The following is a 25,272-nucleotide window of genomic DNA, read 5'->3' as shown; positions in this document are numbered from 1 at the left end:
TCTTCTTAAGACCTTAGCAGAGAGTAGAACTTAAAAGACTGGAAATATATGTGAGGATTTTTTTTCCCCTTGCTTAGATCCTGAGCTCCTTCAGGCTCAAAAGACTTAACTTTTCAAGGAGAGTATTGGGCAAATGGACAGGTATGAAAATGATCATAACATCTAACATCCTTTAAAAAACACATAAGTGTTCAAAAGTAATGAATATTCCTTAAGTTTTAGTGAGCTAGGATGTTTATTAGTTAATATGTTAGACATTTGTCTGCTATACCTTTTTTCTGCTTTTTGTAATACTGCTACAACAATCCTATGATGGTATAATCAAAGGCAGAAAGGTGTGAGAAAGAAGATTTTTTTTCAAGTATGAAAACAGCAAACTCAGTGTGAAAGTCAAAATAATTTCTAGCATTATTACCTTCAAATATTCCTTGCTCCTTGATATAAGAAAGGTAAGCTGCATTCTGATAGACCCACTTATTGTAAAGGAACAAACACTCCATCATTGTTAAAAGGAGGAGCAGACCCCAGCTACTCTAGCACCCCCTGGGAGTATGCCCAGAAACCTGCACTCTCACTCGCAGCACAGCTCTCTCAAAGCCTATCACATGAAGACAGAATTTAGCCCATGATCTATTATAAATTTTACAATTAATATCACCTATGTGTGTATGTGTCTTTGTATGTATGAAAAAGGGAGAATGAACTACATTCCATCATTAACAGCAACTTCAAGTCAGAGAATGGTTGTTTTTATCCTCAAAGGCTTTTCCTATTTGAAACTTGACTCCTGAGATTTAACTCGAGATTTAACTTTGGAAACAGCTCTGGGGGGTGCGGATGTTCTGCCACTTTTAAACACCAAAAGGTTGAAGCTTGGGAGATTATGAAAGCAACTGTTTCTCATCCCACAGAATCATGTTCTGAACCTTACCAAGGTGAAAACTGTAACATTTTCTTTTCAGGGCACTCATCAGCATCAGAAGAAAAGAAGGGAAGGGATAGAAAAAGGTTTTGGCTTCACAGGGCAATTCTGACACCTCCCTCCAGCTCCAAGTTGTCTCAGACTTCATATGATGCAGATTAATCTCGTGACAAAAATGCAATGAAGAAGCCTGCCAAATCAGTAAGATTCATAGAAATAACATTTCCTTATACTGAAGTAATGGTCACATTTTTTACAAACCTAGCTGTTGAACAGGGAGCCTTGAGCACATAAAGATATCAGAGGCCTCCAGAGCTCCTGCATCAGAGAGAAGACACATACATTCTCCCCATTTTAACTGCAGTACCATGAAGGAAAGAACCAAGTTGGTGTTTGAAGAAAACATTTTGGAGGCTTTACAAAACCTCACTTTACATGGCTTTGTTTACGATGGTGTCTCTTACATTCTGTATTGTCATCAAGAAAACTATGCTTCCCTTGGAAAAGACAATAGGAAATGAGACAGCAAGCTCTGAAAAGAATTGTTGTTTCCCACTTCTTCATTGAGCAGTGCTCTGTTCAACCAAGGATCACATTTCTGTGACTCTCTTTCTTATGATATTAAATTCTTCTAGTTCAGTAATACAGTGAAAAAAGAGTGAAGCAGAAACCTAAAACTGACAGCTATTTGGATGCTTCTGGCTGAGAATATTGCCTTCAATAACCCCCTTCATGCTCTTATGTTGCTGACCTGCGAACCATTCCTCTGATTTCCACTGACTAGTCTTTTTCTACTTATAGATCTGTTTTCCAAATTCAGTAAGTCGTTATCATTGGAAACTTATGTAGTCTTTTCTATGATACTGCTGGTGCAGTAATACAAACATAATACAATGGAGTCTTTTGAAATTAACAGTTGATGAATAACCATTACATTCTGTATTAATTCATAGACAATATTGAAGGAGTGGGAGAAAACATAGATTCTTCTTTTATAAAGAAATTAGAAAATATTTGTAACAAAACTGTACAGTACCATGTTTGTTTTAGTTCCTCTGTCCTTTCTCTATTTTGTATTTGTTTCAACTACTACCAATCAGCAGTACTCATATGACTCACATTCTTACCCATCTATTTGCAAGATATGTAAGAAATAGAACATTTTTTTTAATAAAAAGGAAGAATGGGAATGAATACTGCTTTGTAGTAAGACAGTGGGAAGGTAAGAAAGGCTTCAGAAATTAAATTGCTCTCTCAGGTTTCAAGTCAGGTTTCTTCCTAAACTCCTGAAAACATAGTCCAGACCTACCAGTGAAGAGGTTGGAAGTGACCTAATACTTTCTAGGTCAGTTTTCCTAAAGAAAATTCCCTATGAACATTAGGGCAATGTGGGTATGTACTGGTAACAACTGAAAGCTCACAATAAGTTCAGACAAAGGAAAGATACAACCTCCTAAAAATTCTCTTGAAAAGAGATACTCCTGTATGATAGTATTTTTACTTTTGGCTCTCTGGAGCTTTGCGAAGCAAACACCATCTGCTAAGGGCATAAATAGAGCAGTGAAATAAAACTGTGTCTGGAAAACAAAGCCATCATCTGTATTTCTGCGTGTCTTCAAACAGCTTCTCTGATGCTTTCAGTTTCTCCTTAAAATAATTTCCATAATAATTCCATGCAAAAACTGACTGCTCACAGTCGTTCTCCCAATACCTTTTACTTATCACTTAACTAAGTAAAAATGAACTTATGTGTTATGTTTTTTTTCCCTGGGGTGTTACAAATCATCAGAGTGGTAGATAGCCTGTACTTTTTTGGCTGCATGCTTTCTACTTTCTGAGGTAAAGTAGAAGATATTGCATGATTGACCTTCATTATTTTATCTATACTTATAGAAGTAAAATTTAACAAATGACAAGATATGTTTCTTATACCTAAGGCAAATAACAGAAGTTGTCAGAGAATTAAATGCTTCCTTTATGTTAAGAATAAAAAACTGGTAGTAGGTTGTCAGTTGCTCACTGACCTGTGATAATTTAACTGGCATATAGTGATCCTTTTGCCTCAAAGGGTTATTCTTGAATGCCACATTAAATTGCTGTGGCAAACTACAGATAGTCTAGAAATGCCCCAAAGCCTGCTGTGTACACTACTCCAAACATACACAGTACTAGTCACTCAAAGTTATATCAAACTCAAAAGGCCAATCTGATCCACATTTTCCTTTCCTTGCCCTTTATAATACTCTCTGGTGCCTTTTTAGTCCACTGATTGTTTTCTTGACACACTTTTCCCCTTCCCTGTCTGTTATTCTCCAATGCTGTTTTCTTACTCGTAACACCTGAAGTGACACTCAGCAGCAGTGCTTTGGTAGCATGTGTTGTTTTTCCCTTAGCAGAGATTTTGAGACTTTTTTTTTTTTACTTCTGTTTCCTTCCTCTTCTCTCCCTCTTCACTGACCCTGTTCATCCACTCATCACTGATTTCAATCTGAGAAGGAAATCCATAAGATAACATGACCTCCTGTATTCTGTTCCTGAATCCTACCTATAACAGCAAGCACTAGCTATTTGGAAAACAATGTTATAACCCCACTTTTCTCAAATTCTTTGTCTTTGATCTTCACTAGTTACAGAAGTCTGAGACATGCTGTAAGCTAATGTTCCCATGGTGTTGTCTTAAACTGGGTCTGGCATCCTCCCAAGAAGGTGCATGAGCAGCTCTTTTCGCAAAGTTTGAAGTGGCACAATTGACATTTTTCTCCTTCATGGCCATATCAAATGAGTAGAGAAGAACAACCAAACCATCAGACAGATTTCATTGAGCAGGGGTCAGTCCAACATCTGCCTTGTGTCCACTGTGCCTGGATAAACACTGATATATTCAGCACTGATGTGTCCTGATGTTGCCATTATCATTTCTTGTATTTTACAAACAAAGAGCTCATAGATGAAAATCCAGGGATTAGCTGGACATATGGGTTTGTTTTTTCTTTTTGATGCAGGTGGTTAATCCTCCTGCAGGTAGTTCTGAATTTTTTATTTAACTGATCCTTTTCATCTTAACCAACACATATTTTCCCAAAATCTTGTTCATCATCTCTTGCCTGGAATTACAAAATTTCTGCATAGTTTTAGACAGAACTATTTGTAAAAAAAATTGTTTTAATGAAAGTGCTCTAATTGTTTAAAACATACTTAGAGAGTATACTTTTTTTTGGCAAAGTTTTCAAAAGTTAAGTTTTCAAAAAATGTTGTAGGCATTTTAATTTCATGACAAAACTCAAGATTTTCAACTCTATTTTCTGAAAATAAGGAGTGCTTCACTTAACACTTTTATAAAACTTTATTTTAATAGAAAAAGCTCTAGGTAGTAGTCCTTGTTAAAATATGTCAAAATAAAAATCTAGCAAAGACAAGATAATAGCCAAAACTTTGCTGTATGATATTATCTATTCCCTCATGGCATATGCATTAAAATATCTGCCTATTTTTGTTATTCAATCTAATTATGCAATAGCTTCCTAGGAAATGTTTTTCACTGAGTAAATTGCTATGGAAAGCAATTGTTGGCTATCACCAGCACTTCTGTCCTCAGTGCTGTTTTATATTCTTGTCTACAAACAGAATTTATAACTGAAATAATGTAAGGGTATTTTCCCATGGAAAAACATGTACTAATCCAAGAACTGAAAAAATGGCAGACTTATGGTATTATTTTTGACTTCTGCTGTTTTAGCTTTTGACCCTTGTGTTTAAATATTAGCTGACTTACCTGATGATAGTGATTTCAGGCTTAGCAAAAAGAGAGAATGGTTTTAATAGGATCTGAATGTTTAAACTTTTTTTTTTCTTTATATAGGTTCATCCGCAAATAGGGGAAAAAGCCTTTTCCATATTAAGGAAAGTAAAGATTTAAAAATTCTGAGGGCTGTAAACAGCACTTTGAAAGCTGCTGGTAGGGAATATGATATACCTGCAAACTTTATCTCTGCATTTTTATTGATAAGGAGACAGATGAGACTGAAACACTACAAATCTTGCAGGTTTTGATGATTTTTACTGATGTCAGAAGTTATGTTAATTTTGCATTAGCTCATTTCTAGCTTTTGTGCACTTCAGTGTTATCACTGAACACTGTTGCCAGAGGCAACTTGCAGCAAACATTATCTCACCTATCTTCCATCTCTGCCATAGTATCTCTCCTGTATGGTTTTGATTTTGGGGTTTCTTTGAGCATTTTGGAAAGCTAGCTAATTGAGGGGTAGTCTGCAAACTAACCATTGGGCTGGGTATGAGCACTCAGAATTTAACTAAGGAGTTTCCCAAATCATCCACCTCTAAAGGCAGATGTCACTCCCAGAGAAGAGGGACTCACTCCCATTGATTTTGCTGCAGTCCCTACTGGATTAAGCAGCTACATTTAGCAGGAACTGCATTTCCCCAAAGAGAGGGAAGTACAACCTTCTGTGCAGCTGTTTTCCATTGGCTTTTTTGACAAATTTAAGTTCTTACAAAAAAATAAAACAGAAATTGTGGCAGTTGTCTATGTAGTGCAGAGAATTGGTGGGGGGATGTTTATCATGTTCAGATTCAGAGCAGAACTTGTTTTGAAGCCTTCAGCAATGGAAAAAACAAGACAGAATCTTTGCAGACAGACAATTGAAGGAAAACAAGAGAAAACACATGGAGAAGTGTTTGCTTAATGGTTTATGATGAAACGAGATATGAAACCTGTTCATATGTACAAATAGGCTGGAAATAGGATGGCTGCTGATGGACATCTCTTCTTCCTTGAGGCCCTCAGCACAAAAGGTTGAACTGCTTTATACATTTAACTTTTCAGATGGCAAGTATACAGAAATGAAACCAAACCAAAAGAATAAAAGGATTAAATGGCATTATCTAATTACTTATTGTTAGTTTCCCAGAATCTTTTAATCTTTATACAACTTGCATTGCCTGATAACATAATACTGTAATTCCAGAGCTGAAATTGCCTTTAGTAAGTTTTAAAACGTTTTGTTGTTTTACAAATCAAAAATGCAGCAGTGTACTGGGTGTAGTTGGCAAGGTGCAGGCAGTGAGGGATGTGGCCACTGCTGATGTGGCCTCTGTGAGAAGAGACCAGGGGCTGCACTGGGGCAGACGCAGTTCCAATCAGCTCCAAGTGGAAGGAACCACCTTTTACTTCTCACGGCATTACAGTTAAAGAGACAAAAGTTTGCTAATGGATCTATGACTTTAGAGGAAGTAAAAACAAGGACACATCTGCAAAAAGGTATTCAAGCTGTGATAGAATTTTGAGTGATCCACAAGTGACAGTTGTCTGGCTGCATCTTTGTAGCTGTTCTTGCAATATTTCATTTGGAAATAGAAAGAAAAAAGCTCGTCCTTAATTCTAGTTATCTAGTTTTCTTCATTTCTGGTTTCTCACAATACAAATCTGACCAACTGAAAAGTGGCATTAAAAAAGTTTGTGTCTCATAATTCATTCAAATCACTGCTTTCTTGTTACCTCACTGGGTGATCTTTTGCAAAATTAATGCTGCACATTAACACCTACTTAAAGAAACTTCTATCTACTTAGAAAAGACTCAAGAACTCTATTCACTCATTATTACAAGGGGAAAATCAAAGAATAAACAAACTATTGGTACTTATTCTACATCCATTTCCCCAAATCTACCTGAGACATTTCTAGCCTAATTTCGCAATCATCTGAAGACCTCCCAGTTCTGGTTCCAGGAATGATTATCTGCACCTAATTAGCATTGTAAATCTAAACACAACTTTTCAAACCCCAAAGCTTTGTTCTGATTGCAATTTTTTGTTCAAAATTCACAGTTGCATTTTAATTTCTGTATATCTGGTTTTAATCATCTACATTAAGCTTAGATATTCGGTTCAGCAGAAAAAAATGCTCATCCTTAAAATCAGAACTATTTCAAATTCTCCCAAAAGAAAAATTGCAAACAGGTTTAAAAGTCCAACTCTGTATTTTTTTCATTCCTGCAAGTAGCTTTGACCAAGTTTAGTGGAGCTCCTCATATATTACAGGTCACAATGATGAAAGATTATTTAAAATGTAGGTTAGGAATCTGAAAAATTTTCCAAACTGGTATATTTGGGAAGTAGAAGATACATTTTAAACTGTGTTATCTGTGTTACTTCTTGAAGTTAAAAATTTGAGAGTCAAAAAGTACCAAGTCCTTGTCACTTTTTATTATGAAGGAATTTTAAATATTTTTAATTAAAATCGAACATTATTCAGTACATCAGCAATTAATTAGGCTGCAGTAATAAAAGGAATCTGTTATGCAGTCCATAACAAAAAACTGTTTTGAAAATGTTGGAAATATAATGAGCTCTGCACACTGCAGAGCAAGATAGCCTCAACTACAGTGTTTTACCACATAGTCTTTCCAAGAGGACTATTTTGTTGTTATACATTTACTTTTTTTTTTAACCTTTTTTCTCCTTTGGTAAACATTTATCTGTGTCAACAGTTGAGTTAAAGATGGCATGGAATTTTGTCTTTTTTATTGGGCTGAAATTTTGGTGATGTTCCCTAGTTTATGGGGAGTTAGTTATGTGGTCTTTAGAATCATAGAATCATTAGGGTTGGAAAAAAAAAATTCAAGATCATCTAGTCCAACCTGCCACCGAACACCACCGTGTCAAGCAAACCATAGCACCCGGTGCCACACACAGTAATGTCTTGAACAGTTCCAGGGATGGTCACTCCATCACTTCCCTGGACAGTCTGCTCCCATGCTTAACTACCCTTTCAGTGAAGAAATTCTTCCTGATGTCCAACCTGAACATCCCTGGTGCAGCTTGAGTCCATTTCCTCTTGTCCTGTTGCTGATTGCCTGGGAGAAGAGACCAACCCCCACCCGGCTACAACCTCCTTTCAGGGATTTGTAGAGAGCAATAAGATAAGGTCTTCTCTGAGCCTCCTTTGCTCCAGGCTGAACAGTCCCAGCTCCTCAGCTGCTCCTCATTGGACTTATTCTCTAGACCCTTCACCAACTCCATTGCCCTTCTCTGGTCTCCTTCCAGCACCTTGTGAGGAATTGGATTTTTTAATTGCCTTAAGACTTTGCTACTGTGGCAAGCTGTGTAAAGAATCCTCCTACCAGGAGACTGAAGATAAAGGCTGAGGGAAGGAGGGCATAGCCCACAAATTCAGCTCCGTGGAGGCCAGGGGCCAGTCTCTGGGTGTGTGATGCTTCTCTCTCATGAGCCAGGTCATGCCAAAGGGGGTCCTCTGTGCACACACCCACAACTAAGCCTGAGAAGGCCTCACTCTTAGCAGGGGTGACTCTGAAGGGACCCCACCCCCAGCCTAAATGTGCAAAAGACCAGCACCTCCAGCCTCTGAGCCATTTCTACAAAACCAGCATGACTGCAAAACTAGCACACACACACACTGGGAAAGTACCAGGAGGGTTTCTGAGGGTATATAAATCTGTCAGACTTTATGTTTCATGGGCTTCTTTTCCCCACCACTCCCCAACAGACCAAGATAACAGTGACAACAACAGAGTTCATTGGAGACCTCTGGATGGTAAATATATGCCCTTATTCTTTCTTTCTTTCTCTCTTTTCCCTTACATATTTTATTGGGTGATATCTTTATGCTTTTATATTCCCATATTTCTATAGATAATAACAACCTAAATGGCTTTGCAACCAGATTGTTCTAAAATATACCATATATATATATATATGTATATATATATTTGTAAACACTGATTAGCTAGTGTTGATTTACATTAATCCACCCCAAGGGATTTATTAGCAAAAAAACTCAAAAGTTACTTTTACCTTGGTCTTGCTGGCCACACCATTTTTGATACAGGTTAGGCTCAGAATAAGATATCAGATATCTTATTTAGCCCCAGAATAAGATACCTATCAAAAAGAATTTCTGTTCTGTGTCTGCACAGTGTTACACCCCTTGCTTTGCTTTGTGTCTCATCTGAAGCAATTGCCTTCTACTCCTCCACACCTTTCCTATGGAAATCTAGACAGAATGATAAGTAGGATTTTCTGCATGCCCTAGTCTTACCCCAGTGTGGACACAGGGTCTTTTCAGGACACAAAAGCTCCCATGTGCTTTGTGCTCACCACTCTGGATATAGCCTTGGGTATCTAAGTACTGCAGATAAGTGCCGAGACCTTGAATTTGATTTGATATTCTATGGGAAGGAATTGTAAAGAGCAAAGGATGAGCTTAATGTGCTCCCAGTAGCAGTGCTGCTGAGGAGACGTGTGGCTGCATTCTCTATTAGCTGGAGTTTCCCAAGTGTTCTGCTGCTTGAGAGAAAAAAAATCGAGACCTCAAAGAAATAATATCCTTTTAGGAAGTGTTCACACAGGCACATGGCAGCTGTACAGCCAGACGACATGATCAAGGGGAAATTTCTCATATTTTTCCATTAGGTACAATTCTTTTCTGCTGAAGCTTTGTCTTTTTAATTTAACCTTGTATTATTTGACTTCAAAAGATGTAGTGACTAAACACGTTATGTTTTCTGTTTAGCAGTTCTAATTTTTTCTAGGTAAATCTTTAGAAACAAGAGAAGCAGGCTGAAGTGTCTGATGAGTTTAATAGGTAAGGTTGTGGGTGGTTGTTTGTATCTAAGAGTGATGTCCCTGCTGCCTGTGTTGTTGTTTTGCGGTGTGTGCTCCTTGGAGAGCTACAAATGGAAACACACACACTGCCCAGCAGGATCACAAGGAACAAGGTATGAATGTCAGAGGAGCTGAATGAGGGCCCTTCACAAAGTCATGATATATTAGGTAACTTCTCATTTTCGCTATTATTTTCACAGATTCTTGACACAAAAACAAACATATCCATAGAAGTAGAGAGTCTTACCAAAGTCATTCCAGCAGCCAGTATTTCCTTCTGTGTTTTATTTCTTCTGACAGCAAAGTAAAAATCTAAAACCCATTATGTCATAAGAGTGCAGTCAGCCCTGCTGTCAGCACACTGGTTAGACAGAGGAAGGGAGCACAGCAGAGAACAGGGAAAATTGTTGGTAATTTGAGTTATAAAGTTCTGTCATATGTAGCATGTATACACCAAATCAATACTTTTTCTACATTTAAAAGCATAGAACAAGTTCTTTTCAAGGTACAGAAATATAAACTTTGAGTTAATGTACTTGTTATCTCCAACCAAGATGGAAAATATGTTGGAGATTGAATACAAATTGTGATTAATAGTCTGGAAACAAACAAACAAACAAAATCCCAGAGTTATCATTCTTACAGGACAGACATTTCTGAATTTAGATTTATGATTGCCTTTGGGTTAGGGAAGAACCAGCACTCCCTAACTAATGTAATGTTGCTGTTCAGCCTGTCATACATTGACCAGCAGGCTGTTTGCTATTGAACTTGTGGCCTATCAGGCTCAGAAGTCTAGAGTTTTATCTACCAGGTGACAAATGGTAATGGAAAGGAAGAATATCAGAGACAACCCTCAGAAGAAAAGCAACTGGCAGAGAGAGCTGAGGCAGCACTGACATGTTGGCAAACATATACTTGCAGTGAAAGTGAATTTAGGAACTGAACTGCAAAATTCTTCAGTCATTCCTCAAACATGTCGTAGAAGTATAATTCAGCTCAATTATGTGGGTTTCTTTTCTTTTGCAGTCTTCATCAGTCTATAGAGAACATATTTTAGAACACCATTCTTTTTCTTACAGTTTCTAATTTTGCTTTCTATTATAGAAAATCAAAATACAGTCTTGTTTCTACCACTCACACAATCCTGAAATGCTGTGTACATCCATTAATCCTGCCATCACGGTCATGTCTCAGTTTTGTGTTTAGAAGGAAGGTATTACTAAATTGATATTCCTCACAGAAGCATTTTTAGTTTACCTTCATTCTCCCTTGACACTTACCTACACATTTTCTTCAAGTTCCTTTGAGTTTTTCCAGCTTCTCACTGAGATCACTTAAAGATAGGTAGAGATGAAACATATTCTGTTATCAAATAATTCTCCATAATAAAATAATCCAGAAGAGTTGCATAGAGATTGACTTCTTCTGTCAATCAGAAGATCATGAGGTAATTGAAAAATGAGAGGATACATGGTAAAAATAATAATAATAATAATGAAAGATAGAGTTCTGAGGTAATGAAAACTCATGCTTGTGCTATTTGGTATTCACTGCCTTAGCTCACACTTCAGCTCTGTGCTGTCAGCCAGCAGCTCCTTTACTCAGAGGTTTCCTTTTTTCCCCAGCTGTGCATCTGTGAAAAGTTCTCCACGCTGTAACATTTTCTTTAATCTCAGCACTAATTTTGTAGCACTAAAAAGTTCATAATATGAAAAGGGAAGAATCTAGTAATAATGTTTTTTTAAAAAAAGCTTGAATATGGGCAAGGCTCAAGCTTCTCACAGATGAAAGTACTTTTTAAGGAAGCTCCAGAGTTATGTGACTATGTATTATTTTTTGCCACGGATTCCAGGGGAACACCTGCAGTTAGAATGACTCCCACACACTACAAAAGTAAAACGAAAAGTAGAAAGGTTTTGGTTGTGTATGTTTTTGATTGTGTGGTGTGGCTGGTAGCTTCAAGGAATGATGGAGAGAGAGGATGGGATCCCATCATGGTATGGGCATAATGATGGTGGTGTTACCTAGTAGGAGTGGCCCAAGCAAAAGCTGAGTAGAGACATATGTCACTATGTGTAGAAATGTATGTAAAGAGACAGTGAGGAAAAAATGTTTTCCACATAATTTAAAAAAATAGCATTCTATAATTGATCCTTGTGGACCCTTTCCAACTCAGAATACTCTGTGATTTCTGTGGCATTACACTCTAATTCTAGATAATTAAAGGCAAAAGACAATATTTTGAGAACTTATCCATAGTACATGTGTGTGAAGATGCAATAAAATGAGAAGTAGTTTACTAGAAAAAGAGAATATTATTTCTGTTGATTACAATTTGTTTACAATTACTGCAACCTGCCACATTTCTAAGTTATAATTTCATATATGACAGTAAGGACAAAGAAACATGTTGCCCTTAAACTGTATCTTTGTATCACTTTCATTGCAATTCACTTTTTCTCTGTGGTAACCAATTAGACATCAGAAGGTACATTCCCTTCACTGTCATCTTCTGCAGAGAGCCTTAGGGGGAGCTTTTCTTTTGAAAAACACAGTGGAGAGACAGGCTGCACTGTTTGGGGTATTTTCACTATAGAAAGCCACGGACCTTTTTCATCCCTTTCCTGGAAATAATCTCAAATAATTATTTGAGAAAACACGTTTAATGGCAATACTTCACAAAAACAAATGCACACTTTCTAGTTCAGTAAAACCAACACAAAATTGATTACAGTGTTGGAAGATGACATAGCATTTCCTCCCTCCTGTTTCTCTATAAATATCATACTGAACTGTTCAGGATCTAAGGTAACTGAGTAGATGGTGAGTGAATCTGATTGCACTATGATGGGGGGAATAACCAGAAATTCTGATAATCTCTGGCTTCAAAGATTTCAGGGATCCTCTTTTTGTTGTTTGTTTGTTTAATGTGTGTGTGTTTTGTTTTGTTTTTCTCTTCCTTGTGTCCATCCTTGTAGCCTTTTTATTTAGGGATAAGGAGAAACTGTGTTACCTATTAGCACAAGGCAGAGCTCCATCTTCTGTGCTAGTACCTGCTGTTGTGCTGTTAATAGAACCAAAAGGAGGCACTTTGTTGCCAGAGTTCAGGTTTTTATCATGAGTTCTGTGACATTTCTTGTTTCTACTTCAAAGCGCCTCCCTGTGAAGAGGGAGCTTTGTGGGACAGGATTGTATCTATTTGTCAGGTGTGGGTGGTGGCTCTGTGGCAGGCTGGTGGCAGGAGCAGTGATGCCCTGTGATGTACACCAGCCCCAGAAATTTCAGCCTCTGACCTATGGAACTGAATTAGTAATTTTCCACCACAAGGCAATGCTGTGACTCCTTCTGCCAGGAGCAGCTGTTGAGAGGTATATCAGAGCCTAAGGCTCTTCAAAGCCTGGGAACTCCTCCCTTATTACTATGCCTGAGACTCCTGACCTTATTAATACCTTCAGGGTGTGAGCCCAAATCCCTCAAGCAGAGGTGGCTGCCCAGAGACACTGACTATTGCTGCAGTCACTAGAGCCTTATGTGTTTTTAATCTGGGCTGTTTGCTCATCTCCACCTAAGAAATATTTTTATTAATAAAGTCATATGAATAGAGGAATAAAGAACGACGTTGACATTCAAATGAACAACATAACATAAAGGCAACTTCTCCCATCCCTCTAAGCAGATTGCGTTAGTGAGAATTTATAGCAGTACAGGTTTCTGTTGTATTACAACAAGCATTAGTATGAGTGCCTGCATGCTGAACATTTGTAAAATAACAACATCTTCAAGGGTGCACCATTATACTCTAAGTGCCAGCGTTATTTCAAAAGAAACTGTATTGCTTTTAACATTTTCATTGTGCACAGAAGTCGTAATGAGACACAATGCTATGTTTGATAATATGTTTCATCTGTATTTTCACAGAGCAGAATTTTCAGTATTTACAGCAACAAGTGCTTATGATCAGGAATTTTGCTTTGACAATGCAAATCCCCCTAAATAAGGTTGAAAGATGCTTTAATTCAAAGCCTGGGAGTAAAATGCCGTTGTCTCATAGCCTTAGCTTTTTTCCTACCTTACACGAATCTACAAAATGATATCTGTTTTTACCTTCCTGCGCTTGTTTCTCTGATCCCTGTCTAAAAATATGACTAACCCAACAGAACACCTCACCAGCGTGGCAGAGAAAAGATTGGTGCCTATTCATGGAAAACGCCTGAAAGCTCTAACTGTCCAAAAGTGCGCTGAGTATCAGATTTGTAATCCTGCTCTGCTGACAGCTTAACTGTTTCTTCTGAAAAGGCACTTGCAGCACAGAAGAAGGAAAAGGCCTCACAACAATCTGCACAATCCCACGTTATTTACTACCTATCTGTGTAGCACAGCTTCAGCTGGCAGAAAGAGTTAGGGCTGAGAAAGAGAGAGATGCGTACCACTGCTCTGAGAAATGTAAATAAGATTAGAGCTGCCAGTCCCTGCTGAGAGGTAAATTTCTTTTCCAGGAGCTGAACACACCTTTTTTTTTGAAACAGAATCTTTGTTCATGGGAACTGCTAGTCTGCATCCGTCTGCCACACTTAAACCCTGGACCTTGTGAATAATCACTGCTCGTTGAGTGCAGCTGAGGCAAAATAGGTAATGTCTTCCTGTTCTACGTGTCTGGGAGCTAATCTTCCTTTGGCAGTGAACTTGTGGTCTGTCAGCCTGAGTTCCTTTTCATTTATATACATATTTTGCTCCGTACGGATGAGGGCAAAGAGAGAAGCACAGGGGGAAACTCAAGGAGTAAACAAACTGTACCAAACAACTGGGGTGATCAGCTTGTGAATCTAGATAAAAGATATCATCTGCTACAGCTCTCTTGGTGCACTATTGCTGTTCCTGCATTGCTGGCAGAATTCATAAACCAGGTGTTGGACATACCCATACAATCTGGGTGGGAGGAATGTTTGAGTTGATAGAGCTATTGCAACTGGCCCATTGCAGGAATTATCTGTTTGAGGATGTGATTTCATATTTCAAAATTTACTATGCCTGCCCATGGCCATACTCCAGTATGCTTTACAAGTGGTTAATGTTAAAAGCTGCTCAGACTTCAGCTAGATCAGAAAATTCTTGGCCAAGGGCATAACATAGTAGTTCTCTGGTAAAAGCAAGTTTTTCTGGTTTAGGTTTTAATACAGGGCGTACTTTTCTTTATTTTCACAGAAGAACAACATGTTTTCAAGCAATCTAAGAGATTACTATTCTCCTAAAATACAACATCATTCTGAGGGTGTTAAGCTGAATCTGATATGCGTAATAAATAGGCTTAATTTGATGACATTTAAAAAAGATAGTGTATCTCTTTTCAGGCTTTTTGGGAAAAGAAGGTTTGTAATGGCCTTTCAAGAGGTATGTTTAAGGAAAGTTTCTATATAAAAGTCAAGCATACCTAACATTTTACATAATCAAGTCTGACTTACAAATACCTCAATTATCAATCAACACAATGAGAATCTATACTCTGCAGCCTGTCAAATAACTGGCCTTTACCACAGAAGCAGATATCGAAGGAATGGAGAAAAAATAAATAATGGTTGTTATAAATATTCTCTACTGGTAATCTTTTTTTTTTTTTCTTCTTGAACCCTCAGGAAAACTAATAGATGATGAAACTTTGCAGCTACTTCCACCTCACTGGTGTCAAGTACCCAAGTCAGAGCTTGCCACCTCTCCTGCCACTGTGGGCCACATAGTTTGGCTATGAATCCATGGAAAACCCTCTTTCAATGTGTCTAACCATATGCCCAGAGTCATTGTTGTACAGTCCTGGCTGCATGCACTCACACTGTCACATAGCTGGATATGCTTTTTCACATGGCCAGATGCAAATCTCTCTCTCCTTGTGCTTCAGTTCACAGTGTAATCCTTGGTACAGTGTAATCCTGTGTCATCACCACTGTGTTAGTGCTGTTAGACAAGCTGCCTCCTCTCTGGAAAGGGGTCTGAGACTCTGGAGCCTCATCACAGTGCCACACTCAAGGGAGTTCAAAAAAGCCATCAGGCCATTAGGCTGTTGAGCAACCAGAATAACTCTCATAGTCTGAAGCCTACTTCCCACCTTCTTGCTAGGACAGCTGTCCTAGGGAGTGTGTGTCACTTCAGCCACTCTCCCAGCTACCGTTTGCTGGAGCCAGGGCTTCCCTTGTAATTCAGTTTGGGGTGAATCTTCTACTCAGATTTTTAAAGATGCAGAGCAGTGTGTTCCAGAGAAAGCTCACTTTCTGCCTAAGGGCATGAAAATGTTGCCATTAACTTCTGTCTGTATTCCGATTATTTATAAAAGATTAGATTTAAGAAAACAGCTTCTGAGAAGTATTGGAGTTGCTCACACTGATGAAAATCACTTCCTACAGTAATGTTGTGATGAGTCTCCAACTTTCCACACTCAGCGGGTGTTCCCTAGGTCATAAATATCACTGTCCCTGAGCAAATTATGTTTTTATTCTTCTCAGGGTGACTGAGACATAAGATGTATTTTTCTCTTCAGAGAATTTCTATGTATTGACGTATGAAATACTTGTCCAACAGGCATACAGCTCTGCAAACTTGTGCATAACCATCAGGTCGTGCCTTAGGCCACTGAAACGAAGGGGTTAATCTTTTCGCCGCGGTGAGTCACACAATGTCCCCGCGTCCTCCGGGAAGTTAAACTCGCTTGACAGCGCTAAGGAGCTGCAGAACAAGCATCATTCCCTTTTGGTGCCCGACAAGAAATCTCACCTCGATGGAGAAACCTGTGCCTGAGCCGAGACCTGCCTCTCGGCACCCACCCTCGCCTCCCACCCCCGGCTGCCTTCCTTGGGGCTGGTAAAATACTCCAAAAACCCATGGGAGAAGGAAGCAGGTCCCTCCCCACCTTCCACCGCCCCGGGCTGTCGCTTTAGGTGCTGGGGAGGACCTGCCCCCGCGCGCATCTCCCGCCAGGTGGTGCAAGAAACCAAGATTAGACTTTCCCGATATCCCCGTGTTTGGGTGGTTTTTGGTTGTTCGTGTTCCTGGTTGTTTTGGGTTTTTTTTTCTTTTTTTCTTTTTTCCTCCCCCCCCAAGCCTTAATTTTGCCATTCTTCAAACCGAAGTTTCAAGACAATAATTAGCCGAAAGGAAACGCCGATATTTTCTTCTCATTTGGACGCCCCCAAAAGCGGGTGATGCTCTCTGCAGTTTGCAGTCTGTCAGCGATAAAGGTTGGTGGGAGGGGGTGAAGGTAGGGAACAGAATGAGCTGCATAAATCCTCCTTCTGCGTGCATAACGATTATAGCAGGAAAATAAAATTTAAAAATTTAAAAAGGCGGATCACTCTTTTTGCATTAGTGGGGGGAAAAAAGAAGTTTGGAAAATCTATTCCTATACACAGCAGCATAAAATTCACATTAACATCTCATTAAGTCTAAATGCACTTAGGGACTGATCCAAAGGCCATCAAACTCAATGGGAGACTTTCCATTGCCTTCAAATGGGATTTGGATCATGCTGTTAGTGATTGGCAAAAGCTCATATTAACAAACTAAAAAAATTCTGACATTACCTAAAAGGCTATAAAAGCATTTCCATTCCTTGTTCTGGGAAATCCCTTTTACAGCTGATCAGATGTAATCACAGCAGCCACCTCTATGGAGAAAGTGTCCAGTTAGGCTGACATCAATGTAGCTGAGGTACAAATGCAAACAACACCACTATTTCACCAAATTGGAATGGAAACCTCCATTTTGATCATTGTGAATTATCCATAATAGCAGCGGTAAGCCTGAAGTGTTCAGAAGTTAATTTAAAGCTATATAAATAGTACTTAAAAAGGGGGAGAGAAAAAAGCAACTGAAATCTAGCTCAGGAAAAGCATATGCTTCCTAGGATAATATTTCATACAAGTCTGGCATCCTAAGATGAACTAAAATAACTAAAATGAACAAAAAAGTGCTACTAAACTAGACTTTGTATGGTCAAAACCAAATCAGTTTATTGTGTACAGTACCATTTAGAGAACTCAGTACATGATATCATCACTATCGGCTCTGTTTTCATGTGTGGAGATGAAAAGTAGTACATTAAAAAAAAAAAGAATTAACTGCCTTGGGCAGCTTCAAATTCCTTGATCTTCACTTACTCTTTTAAAATACTGCTTCTAGCAGAGCCAGTCTGGAGCAGAGGGTCCAGCTCTGAGTAGGTTTCTTGTTCAGCTGGCTTTGGCTGGGACCATGTTACTTGGCCGATGGCAGAGATGGGTCAAAAATTTCCTGTTTATGTTTAAAAAACCAAATGAAGTGAAATTACAAGCTCCTTATTTTTTTATCTCAAATATTTTAGAATTGAAACTGATGTGTCTGGTTGGATGGGTAGAATGCTACTGAAGATTTGAAAGGCTTACCTAGTTTTTGTTCTACCGTAGTGTTTTAAATCTCCTTTTTCTCTTTGTTATATTCCCTTTAGCTTGTTTCATTGTGTTGAACATTGCCTTCCTGGTGCTTGGCCCAAACAGTGTGGTGAGAGACTACACCTTCAGGTATCCCCATGTCTCTGGCAAACAGCCTTCTTGTTCCTTGTGTCCCTTAGAAGCTGAACTAAATATTTCAGTTTGAACAGTCTCCTAATTTTTGAATGCTAGAAAACCCCAGGTCTAAGATGGAGCCATGATGTTCTTGTAGGAGTTGCAACTCTTAAAATATTACCAACAATGAAATTTCACCAAATGAAGAAGGAAGCCGTAGGTATTGCCCAAATTTTTTAAAATGCATCTAATTACTACATGCAACAGTTATGGCAGATCCTAACATTAACATGGTGCTAAAGTTAGCTGGATCATGAGAAAGTAATTCCCATAGTCAGTCATGTAGTTGCACTGATTTAATTTTTACTTTTATTCTCCCATCTCACTCTAACCTCCATTTCCCTTTTCCTCTTTTTGGTCTTCCAAATTTATATAGCCTTGCTGTCTTTCCCCTCTCCGTCTTTGATGGCTTACCTTCATAAAAAATGAAAGGGTCTTGTAACAATAAACTGTATATTGAAACACATTAAAATACTGTTCAATGATTTGACCATCAGTTCATCCCAACAGAGATGAGAAATCTGGCCCTCAGTGAGTACTTTGGAGTAACTGCCAGAAGTGACTAATCTTATACAATGTCCCCACACGTTCTAGTAGAAAGGTGATGCCAAGGAAAAAGCTCAGACTGACGTTTGGGTCTGGGATTGTATTTTCACCTGTCTTTCTTTTCTGATTGCACATCACCTTGGCTTCCTTACAGTTAATCTCATCTCACTCTTTCCTGAGTCAAGGGGAGTGTGCCATCGATTATAGCAAGAGTGAGTGTTTTTTAAGTGTTTCTTCCTTCTGCTTCCTTCTTCACTCCCCTTCTAAAAATCATTAAACACAACGAAGAAACTATCAGAAGTAATATATCTTTGCTTGTGGATAAACCATCAGTTTTGGTATTAAAGCCCCGGAAATGTGTCAGCGCTGGAAAACTAAATTGGAAGCATCTTAAGTCTCAGATTCCTCTTTGAACCACAACCTCCACACCATTTTCTTGCTGCAGCTACTGAAGCACTGTGACCCCCCAGTTGCTAAACCAGCGTCAAGTCACTGCTGAGATCACTGCCTGCATCCCAGCTCTGCCAGGCCCTTGCTGGAAGGAAGCAGAGTTGGAAGCTGTCACATCCACAGAGGATAAACAGACATGTTGCTGCTTTTATTTGTCATCACCCAAGGAGACCCAAAGTATAAGTGGGGATTTCTGTGGAGAACACTTGTGGATTTAGGTGTTGAGTGCCTGTGTGGAAGCTGAAATCCTTTGTGAATCAGGGCATTGCTTAGAAGCCAGCTAAACTTTATACTGTGTTTTGAAACCAGCTATTGCATGGCTTTATTTTCCATTAATCTGTGAGAAGCTTTCCTTTACTTTTAAAGCAACAGGGTGAATTGTTTAGACAAACCAAGCTTTTTTCTAGATTTTCAGTTGCCCTGGCAGACAACTACATTATAAAGGAAAAATGAATGAAAAAACAAAAGCATCTAAATTTATACTCTTAACAGAATAGAATGATTCTGTTACTGGTTGATAAATTAGAAAAGTGGTCATTTAACTGCATCCCTAGTCTCTTAAACAGCAAATTGAGTGATTTGCACAAAAAGCCCAAAACAAAAAACTACATGTTAAATGATGCTGTTGCTCTCTGATGTAGCCATCCAAGCACATGCTGGGCATTCACAACCATAGAAATATTAAATGAGAAACTAATTGCTTAGCTAGGGTGACAATTCCATCCTCTCAGGTTGTGGCCATATTCTCTCATAGCACAATGAGCATGGAAATGCAGCCCTAGTAATGCTTGCTGTTGCCTTTATTTAATGTGAAACACTATTAGCAAGTCATCCAAGTCTTGTAATTTTATTCAGGTTTTGGTTGTGCTGGGAAACATATGGGATATTCACATAACATATAACGTCAAAATTTCTCATCTTGGGAAGTAACTCTATGCCTTACATGGTTAACTGGTAAGTATTGCTTACTTATATCACTATTTTACACTTCTATTGTGCCTTCAGATGTCAGATAATTGATACTTAAGCAGATCCTCAAATACTTCTCTGGGAGAGATAAATACCATTATTATCCACAGCAACACAGAAAGGAGAGGTGATCTTTCTAAGTCCATTCATTGAGACAATTTAGCTTGAGAGGCCTGATAACACAGCTATAAACACACAATAGCAGCCTGGCCAACCTCCAGAGTAAAAAAAAAAACAAAACCCTATTTAAAAAAGTGACGAAAATTATTACTGGTTTTTTTTTTCTACTTGGTTCATAGCCTCTGAGCATGAAGAATACTTGTTTTTTCTTGAGTTAAAGAACTAGAAATTTCCACTGTTTTAAATTTCAGATGATAATCTAGCAGTTTGACAAACCAAGTCAAAAATTTATAGAGACATCAGGAGGTGTTGCAAAATGTTGGAGTCTTCTGTAGGCTTTAAGCCATTTTTCCCATAACAGAAACAGTGAATTAAATTATGTAGTGATCAATGAATTAAACCTAATCAGCAATATTCAGATTTAATGCATAAGAAATTTTTAGTTTCAGATGGAGAAGACAGAAGGATGAAGGTTGAGTGGGTGAAAAGTACTGTAGGCTCTCAGTAAGAAATCCTTAGTGTCTTGCTCAAAATTCCATTGCTTTAGCAGTGGAGCCAATAACTGAATCACATATGATTCAATGGCACTTACAGTCATTCAAATAATAATAATTAGGTTTTTTCAATCTTGATTAAAATATATTAATTTTCTATGTTATCATTTAATATTAATTTATAATTAGACATATGAAACATGAAATCCCATTAAATAATCAATATATATTTTATTAATTAGAAAGGGAATGCAAATTACTTACAGGAGCTTATGTGTGGGCCCAAATGCAGCTTTCATCAGTCAGTCAGCTTTCTGGTTTTCAATGGGTATAGTTGTTTGAACATAGTTTACTGGGGAAATGGTTTGTCTGTGTCTTCAAGTGTGCCTGTTAATGTGAATGAGTGTGTTGAACACATGACTACTGTGTGGTTTTTGCAGAGGAGCACTTAAAGCCCCTGCATTCCTTTTTATTGGCAGACCTTAATGTTTTTTAAAAGTAGATGTTTTTTAAATATAGATGTTAATAGGAAGGCATGGAGGAAACTAATGTTTCAAATTAGTTTGTTATCACAGAATCATAGAATGATTTGCACTGGAAGGAACCTTAAAGATCATCTAGTTCCAACCCCCCTGCCAGGGGGCTGGCAGAGACATCTTCCACTAGACCAGGTTGCTCAAAGCCCTGTCCAGCCTGGCCTAGAACACTTCCATGAATGGGATATCCACAACCTCCCTAGGTAACCTGTTCCAGTGACTCACCACCCTCATAGTGAAGAATTTCTTCCTGTTATCTAATCTAATCCTGCCCTTTTTCAGTTTAAAGCCATTATCCTTTGTCCTATATGATGAAATTATTCCTTGTTATATGATGAGATTGTTCATTTTGATTTGGGTGAGGGCCAGGTCACTTAATTCCATGACCATCCTTCAAGTAATGTGGAGCTGCTATAGACACAGGCAAAGTACCTTGGGGAGCAAAGTGATTAATGGCCCTTCTCTGCACTGGACTCACAACAGTCTGCAGAGGCCCATTTCACTGCTGCCCGTGCCACAGACAAAGGCACCAGGGAGCCAACTGGCTGGTAACACAGGGAGGAGGGATAGGTGGGGATGAATGCCCCCAAATCAGTGGTTTCATGTCGCAGGCCTCCCACTATCAATCAGAGGAAGGAGCATCACCTTTCACCTGTTTTTCTTCTCTTTATTTTTTTCTGCAGTAGGATGAGGAGCCTTTGTTCCTACCTTAGTATTTGCCCTGCAAGAGTGCAGCCCAACCTGCTGCAGAGCCTCGGGGCAGGTCTGAGGTACTCAGTGCACACATGGCCCTGCTTGTCCCAGTGAACTGAAGGTGTAGCTTCTCTCACTTTCTTCTGAGCTGAAACACTGGTCTTTCTTCAACAGCCTTATCAATAATTAAGTGATATATCCTTGTAGAGAGGATATGTAATTTTAAAACCTCAGCTAGTTTCATGGTCTGTCTGTGTTCACACTCAGGAATGCATTAAATGAGCTGACTAGAAGTATGAAGGCCAAAAACAGGTTGGGAGATGTGGGAAAAGGGCTTTCTGTGTCTTCATCTGGAAACTAAATATGGTAAATTTGATTCCTCTAATAAAAATAATGGTAATAATCAGTTGATGCATCTGATCTAGGATGTTGCCAAGGAAATATCCTGGTACAAATGTAGCTGGGCAGTTCATTGCCAGGATAACTATGTACTTTTAGGTTCTACTATTCTCTGTGCCAGAGCATGTCCTGTCTCTGACACATAACTGATTTCCTATAAATGCAATTATTCCAATTAGCATTAATTGTCACTGTTGCCATGCTGCAGTGACATTGGTACCGCTGTGGGAGGAGAGTGTGTTGGTCACAGCTGTTCTGTGGACAGGAAAACTGAAACCCAGGACAAATTGTTAATGGAAAGAGAGCAGGACACACTTTTTCTATTGACTTCCCTTTGGATTTGTTCTTGTTTTATTGTTTGCTTTTGTAGTACGGTAGAAGAGGAAGGCCGCCAGCACTGCTGTTAAGAATAAATTATCTTCACTATTTATTCAAATATTCTAGAATACAGGGTTATTTAATACGAGGACATATAAGAAATATTAGAAATAAGCTGATGCTACTTACAACAAGTTCCTGAATTAAACTATTCTAACTGCAAAGGGGAATATTTTCTTAATCCATATCTTTAATGGGGGCTTGAGCTGGGTAGTTCTACTCTAAGAGAGTGATTAAGATGTTAATATGCCTTGGCTAGTAGATTGAGGAATATTAATCCATGAATTTATGGTCTTAATTGGGTTGAGTGCTTGCAAACAGATGAGTTAAGCAACAAAACACATCAAAATCAAGATCCCTAAGAAATGACATAAAATAATCTAAAATGAGTTTCTATAAAATTTATGCCTTATTCTACTGATAACAAGATTTCATATCCTTTGTAGCTTCTTTTTTTTCTTTTTTTTTTCAGTCTGAAAGAATCTTAACTTTGAAGATATTGCAGCAGAGAACACTAACAGTTCCAACTAATCTTTGTTGCAATATTTTCAAGGACCATCACTCATCATTAGCAGAAACTAAGTGATCTACAATGATGTTGATACTGCAAATTAAAGTGCACTTTGCATATTCTGGATTATATGAATTTTTCTGATTCTGGTTTTAGTAAATTATCAGTAGGAAATGCTCTGCAAAAATAATCTCATGAAAGTTAATCAAGGCTGCAAAAAGGATGGTAGTATTTTTCTAACCAATAGCATAGCACAGCACCACAACACATACTTAAATTAAAATTGTTGTTCTCCTTGAAAGAAATATTCTGTAAATTAACTAGCACTGTGCTTACTGCAATAACTTAGAAAAGATTTGAAGACTTTGGCTTGGGGGTATGTGTGGAAAGACTTAAAGTATGAATTCACATGTGCATTATTATAGTACTTGAAGAAAACTGTTAAAATAGGACAAAGGTAGGATTAAATCTGCTAGAGATTGTTGTTGCTTTCCCCTAAGGATATAAATGTCATGCATATCTCTCTCTAACCTCAAAGGAGAGGTTGCTTGTACATAGAGCTAACAACTAATTTGATCTCTGGGCCAAATTCACTCTGACATAACTAGGTTCAGTTCCGTTAGTTTCTGAAGAGTTTTGTTCACTCTGACAGACTTGGATTTGGATTTGAAGTTTTGATAGTCACCTAGAAGTTATAAAAACTGCTCTTTCATCATTTCCTGTGATCACACTTCCATAAATGAAAACACTGACAACGTGTGAATAGGTCCTCAAAACTGAATATCACTAGCAAGAAATTTCTGTGATTGGTTACAACTCTATTCAGCTTTATAATGACTTATTAATATGGAAATTAATTTTAAAGACCAAAAGATTCTAGATTTGAGATCCATATAAATTGCAGGAAATATGAATTTTTAAATGCACTTTTTCCAACATGTTACATGATCTTTTGAATTGACATCGCCCTGACTAGGAATCCTTCACAGAAGTACTGGAAGTTGCCAGCCAACATGCTGGCATTGAAAACATTGATCTAATTTTTTCCACCATATCTGGTGTTTAATATGCTGTTCCATCCATTTTTTTGTAGATGTACTTTTTTTTCCAATACAACTGAACAAAAATGTGAGTCTAAAATTTTTTAATGATGCACAATTCTAATGATATGGTGTGAAGATAATGAAAGATTTTCTCTTTTTCAATACAGAAAACTTCACATATTCACCTGCAGAACATGAAACAGAGTTTGGTTCAGAAGGTGAAACCTATTTTTGTTTCAATTTGCAATCTCTTCTTTAATAAAATATAAATCCTTATGAGAATGAGTAATATGTGAGAGAAAAGTAACAATAATTACCAGATGGTAGTTGCTTCTCTTTGAAGACTTTTCTCTTAATATTTTTGTAGGCACTCTTTGAAAAAGTAGTCATTTAAGTTTTCCCTTACAGGTAAATAATAGTAATAAGTGATAACTATTATTAATCATTAGTCATGCTACAAGGACACTGGTGGCCTAGTGATTCTGAGAAACTATCTCAGGAATACAAGAACTATATAAAAAGAATACTATGAAGTGGGTTCTCCACTTAGGGCTAAAGGCAAATGCTCAGGTAGGGTAAAGCACACTACCATTTTCCCAGAAATACACCATGAAGGAAATCAGACATTTTGCTTTTCATTACCATTTAGTTAACTACTCAGTAAGCTACATTACTGATGAAAATGTGACAAGCAGGAAATAAGAACCTTTCATTGCACTGGAAAAAAAGGTCATATTAAAAAATGTTTTGTGAAATATGCAATATTTGTGACGTAGGTGAGCTGTAGATGCTCATTTCCTCCTTTTGTATGTTTCAAATATAGAACTCTAAATGTAACATTAATAAAGGGGAGGGGGAACTGATTAACTAGTTGCATTAGGTTTTCAGTTGCCTACACAGTCTTTGAAGCTCATGTCTCATTGAGATGTACAGTGTAGGAAGTTCATCCCCTTTCCACTTGCTGTATTTGGCAGCCCTCAGCTAAA

At 38.1% G+C, this 25,272-nt stretch overlaps 1 long non-coding RNA gene across 2 annotated transcripts; it reads left to right on the top strand.

Moving 5' to 3' along the window:
* Positions 1–9,914: 9,914 nt before the first annotated feature.
* LOC127481905 (uncharacterized) lies at positions 9,915–16,449 on the top strand. 2 transcript variants are annotated; one of them, XR_007908383.1, is made up of 3 exons: positions 9,915–9,972; positions 14,062–14,194; positions 16,133–16,449. It is a non-coding gene; the product is annotated as an uncharacterized LOC127481905 (long non-coding RNA). The 2 variants fall into 2 exon arrangements; XR_007908384.1 differs by lacking the exon at positions 16,133–16,449 and adding an exon at positions 14,768–14,822.
* Positions 16,450–25,272: the final 8,823 nt, after the last annotated feature.

The sequence above is a fragment of the Manacus candei genome, unplaced genomic scaffold, assembly GCF_025592945.1.
Source record: "Manacus candei isolate 608988 ecotype Guabito, Panama unplaced genomic scaffold, ASM2559294v1 h1tg000083l, whole genome shotgun sequence".
In the NCBI taxonomy this organism is placed as follows: Eukaryota; Metazoa; Chordata; class Aves; order Passeriformes; family Pipridae; genus Manacus; species Manacus candei.
Note: the sequence above shows the minus strand (reverse complement) of the source record. Positions and strands in the feature narration are given on the sequence as shown.